The 5,000-nt window shown below is 50.2% G+C and overlaps 1 protein-coding gene across 1 annotated transcript in view; it reads right to left on the reverse strand.

Annotated features, from left to right (window-relative positions):
• Nucleotides 1–3,209: 3,209 nt before the first annotated feature.
• Npc2 (NPC intracellular cholesterol transporter 2) overlaps nucleotides 3,210–5,000 on the reverse strand; it is an 18,125-nt gene continuing 16,334 nt past the window's right edge. The window contains exon 4 of the mRNA XM_021201966.1: nucleotides 3,210–5,000. This exon is cut by the window's right edge and continues 843 nt beyond it. The gene's annotated coding sequence lies outside the window, so the exon portion shown is untranslated.

Raw genomic sequence — 5,000 nt, forward strand, 5'->3', positions numbered from 1 at the left:
AAAAAAAAAAAAAAAAAAAGGAAAACCATTAAATAAATAAATAAATAAATAGGAAAGAAAACCTGCTGATCACCGAATTCTAGGCATTTACTCAAAGCCCCTATCTGTGACTCCAGGCCTCTGTCAGCTCCCATGGCTGCAACCTTCCTTCCTCACCAAGGATAGCGATACTAATGCCAATAGAACCCCTTTGAAAGGCTGTGAGGATTCTCACGCTGTGACAGCTGAGGACACAGAGGCCCTGTGAAGGATCCAAAGTCAACGAACTGCAAAGGAGGTAGGGAGCTGCAGACCCAACTAAAAGTCAGACTGTGAGTAACGACTGCTTCTCAAAGTGACATCCTCCTCAGAGGTTCTGGGGGCATCCGTCTCTCTGATGCTCGGCCTCCTAGGCTGTAAAGCCCATTGAGGGGGAACTGAGACGTACAAAACTCCCGCAGACGGTCAGAATAGGAGAAAGAACCAACACCCCATCTCACGAGTCCTGAAGAATGAGGGAGGCCACAGTTCTCTGAACTAAACCTCAGGGCGGTGGTCTCTCAAATGTCTGCTTAGCTCCAGCCCCTGTCCCGAGCCCTCTCTGGACTCCTAAGGTTTATGTCGTCCTTACATGTCCATGACCTCTGTCTGTCTGTCCATTATGCCCAAACATCCCCTTAGGGTGCCAGGGAACCATAAGCAGTTCATGCTCACAGAGACCTGGAGGGACCTAGACGGATCCCTTCAGTCTCTACAGCTACAGCTAATGACACAGCCACTAAGGAACTTTCTCTTTGTTTTCCCTTTGTCACTAACCAGTGACTTGAGGGTCACTTCCCTTGGTTGTGAAACAACCAAGAATCTCCTGACCATTCATTGCTCAGATGTGCTGAGGATCCCTCGTCAAATCATGAATTTTAGACTTTGATCTGCCTGGCGAAGGACCGGGGATGCATGGGGTGCGGGAAGCAGCGTGAAGTGTTTCTCTCACGCTGAGAACAGACTGCCGCAGCTGGCCTGCCCTCCCGCTTTCTGATCTGGTACACCCAGTTTCTCTGCCCCGTTCAAGGCCAGCAGCCATCTGCTTTTGCCTGCCAACTTCCTCGGTGGCCTGACCCTCTGGCAGTCGGAGTTAAGCTAATCCCTTCACCTACTGGCTGGTTTGCTGGGGCATATGGTTTGTGGAGAGGGACCTGCCAGAGAGAGCAGGGTATTTTTCCTCCCAGAGACCCTGGAGACAAAGATGGTAATGCTGGCATGCCAAGTCTGCTCCAGAATCTATGCCTTCACTGTCCACGGGGACAAGTACCCGTGCTCTGTGACTACTGAGGGCAATGAGGGACACCGGAAGCTCTGGCCTCTCACACATGTCATTCATTCTCTGGTGGGACCCTCACTTATGCAAGCTCCTTGGTTCCTCCGGGTCTTTTCAGCAACCAAATCCCTGGTCTGGAGAACATGGTAGGTTCCTATGGCAATGGGCCTTTTAGCTGTTTCCATAGCAACGAACACTCAGACCATCTAGTTGCTAGTCAACTGACAGCTGTAAGTGAATCGGATTCAGTTTATAAGCTGAGGGTTAGGCCCGGGGCTCCTCTGGAGAGGAAACTCCTCTCAAGACTTTCAGTCGATATTTGGGGGACCCACAGCCACCTTCTACCTCGAATAGCACAGCAATATCCATCCACATTCCCAGCGCACACCACTGAGCATCCTGGCCTTTCATCAAGCCCTCAGGGCGCCTCTGGGGGAAGTGCTTATTTCAAATAACACCCTACTGACTCTGTGGCACTGTTGCTCCTAGGTACCACAGCTTTGTCCCTAAACCAACCCACTGTGGGGGCACTGTTCTCGGATTCTCTTAAGAAAATGGTCATCCACAACTGTATTTCTTTAACTGACCTCACCCACTTAAGTCCTTTCCGATGCCTAGGGCGCTCTCAGGGATAGCTCTGCTTTATCTGTGAATCCTGTCATGTCTTTCTTCTTTCCTTCCCACCTTCCTTCCTTAGACAAGATCTCAGGTAGCCTAGTCTGGCCTTGAACTTGCTATGTAGCCAAGGATGACCTTAAATTTATCCTCCAGCCTTTACGGCCCAATGCTAGGACTATGGGCATTTGCTGCCACGTCCAGATAATTACTTATTGGTGTATATTTGGTGAGGATATCAGTTTGCCATTTTCCTTGTATGGCGGTGACAACCTTGGATGTCAGTCCAAGTTTAAGACAGAAACTTGTTTGCCACCCTATATAGCAGGCAAGCTGATGCATCCAGATTCCCCCCCACACACACACACACAATTTTATTTCTTTTAGGTCCATAGGTGTTTTGCCTGCGTGTAAGTCTGCTGTTCAGGTTCTGCTTCTCTGTCCACCTTGGGTGACCAGAGTGACTTCAGATCAGGCAGCTGTGAATGCAGCCAAGAACAGACTCTTGGGAGACAGCCCCAGGGAGACAGCTCTAATGGGGGAGCTGTCTAATGGGGGAACAAAGGCTACTCAACCTTTGGGGCAAGAGTAGGGGCTTTTGGAGTGAATGTACATCATTGGTCTGGGGCGGGGGTTGGGGATGCCTCATTTGCATAAGGAGGAATTCCAGGTACTGCTGGACATGACCTTATAAGGGAGAGGAAGCTTGACCTGCCTACTTGGCTATGTTGCCTCCTCCAGGGGGCAAAGGCGGTTTGTGTGTGTGTGTGTGTGTGTGTGTGTGTGTGTGTGTGTGCTGAGCTTCGTGCTCCAGGACAGGAAGGCTCAGAGTGGGGATGGGGGTGGGGTGGGGGATGGAGGGCAGAGATCTTACTCCTGCCAATCTCAGGATGAGATTTCTGGCTTTGGACACACCTTTACCCCACTTTGGCTTTGCCACAGCCCCTCCCTCATTCCATGGCTCTCTGGTCGCAAGTAAGTCCGTGTATCATGTGTATGCCATGCCCAAAGAGGGTGTTTGACCCCCTGGAAGTGCAGTTACAGGGAGCTATGAGCTACCATGTGGGTGCTCAAAACTGAACCCCAGTCCTCTGAAGGGCAGCTAATGTACTTAACCACTGAGCCATCTCTTCAGCCCCATATCTCGCTTTGTTAGTGGGTTCTGGGGACCAAAGGACAGGGACTCACACTTGTTTGGCAAGCATTTTTACCCAATAAGCCTCATATCTCAAGCCCTCACTGTTTCTTAACCCAAACACACACACACTCACACTTACTTCAAAATCAGGCACCCGGGGTCTGAAATTATTCCACCCACTGACTTTTTATTAGTATGAAGATCAGACCACAGCAATGGGGATCTTGAGATTTACCTGCCTCAGATTCCTCTAAGGGAAGAGTGGGTCTAAGACTCTAAGGTTTGCACAGAGACCGGCATTAGACAACACGGGACCCTTTGTATGCTTAGGATTCAAGGCTTCTGTGTTAATGACTGTGAACTTTCTGTAGGGATGACCTTTCCAACTAATCCTCCCCTGGGAGACTACCTATCTCACAACTGCAGGCTCCCCCCGAGTCTCCCAGTGGCCGGTAAGTAAACAGTCCTAGGCTGTTGGGTCACCTCCTGCTCTGGTTAGGACACAAGGGCACTTGACAGAGCTTCCTCCCCCCACCCCCATTTTTTTTTTCCGGCTTGGGAGCTGTTAGTTGTGGAGCTAAAAAGTCAAGAATCTGTTGGGAAAAGGGAGGCAGCAAACACAGAAGTGAGTTTCTCCTGGCCCCTCAGCAAGCTCCCACACAAAGACGATAGCTGCGTTTTTTCTGAGGCACATTACCTACCACACATGAGATTGAGCCTCCAGATTTTCCTATTTCTAGACAAAGCAGCCTGGCACAATGGCTCACACCGGCGACGTGTATACCGCACGCCCTAATTCGTGTCTTACATGCCTCATTTCACTTCACACGGTGCTACCATTGTCCCTGGGCAATGGATTAGGGAAATCCAAATTGAGAGATGGAGTCACTTACAGCTCACAGTCACAGCTGAGTAACTGGAGGAGCCAAAATTTAACCACGGACAGCTGGAAGCAAGGACCTCAGCAGGTGACTACTTTTGGAGTCCACATGATTCTGACTCATATAGCATCTACATGGGAAGGCAGGGTGGGCTCAGGGTGAAAGAATACACAAGGGAACTCATTACAGTGGGTGAACAGGTCACCGGTAAGAACTTCATTAGTGACCCATGGCTGCCCCCTGGTGGTTTGACTGGGAAACTCACGAGTGAAGCAATGCAAGGCTCCTGTGCTTTTTGGTATCTACATATGGGGGCACACACTGGCAATCCCAGCACTTGAGGTAGAAGCAGGAGGATCAGAAAGTCAAGGTTCTCTGATACGTGGCAAGTTCAAAGCCAGCCTGAGATACATCTGACCTCATCTCAAAAATAGCGTGTGTATTCCCTACCAAAAACTATGATCCATGGCCTTACCTGTCTTCTTGAGATTCAATCAAGGGAACTGTTATCTGCTATGATGTTCTCGCTCCCCCTCTCTTGAGACTAGGTCTCATTTAGCCCAGGCTGGTCTTGAACTCCTTTTGTGGATGGGGTTGGTCTCCAACTCCCAACAATCCTCATGCCTCTGCCTTCTAGTGCGGAGATTGTGTCAGGGAAGGGTGGGACGGCAGAGGGGGTTGGGGCTAAGTTTAGGCTACGACCCTTCTGTTTCTTGTCGTCTTGGGCCTATGTCTTTATTTAAATGGATCTCACAAGGCTACTCAGACTGGCTTGGAACTCATATCCCTCCTGCCTCCGTAGAGCCACCTCTTCCTCCCTTTCCTTTCTAGGCTTCCCCATAAGGCCATGTGGTGTCCCAGTCACCACGCCTCCTCAGGTGGTGCTAGTCACTAGGTGGTGGTTGCTGCTTCAGGCACGCTTGGCAGCAATGCAGAACAAGGCCACTTTCTATGGATAAGGTCTAGCTGGTATAAATAAAAACGAGGGAAAAGGCAGTGCCTGTGAATTCTGTGAGTTGCATCTTCTCTAGAGCTTGGGAACTGGGTGCCTGCCTGCTATGGACCCAGGAGA

The sequence above is a fragment of the Mus pahari genome, chromosome 7 (genome assembly GCF_900095145.1).
Source record: "Mus pahari chromosome 7, PAHARI_EIJ_v1.1, whole genome shotgun sequence".
Lineage (NCBI taxonomy): Eukaryota > Metazoa > Chordata > Mammalia > Rodentia > Muridae > Mus > Mus pahari.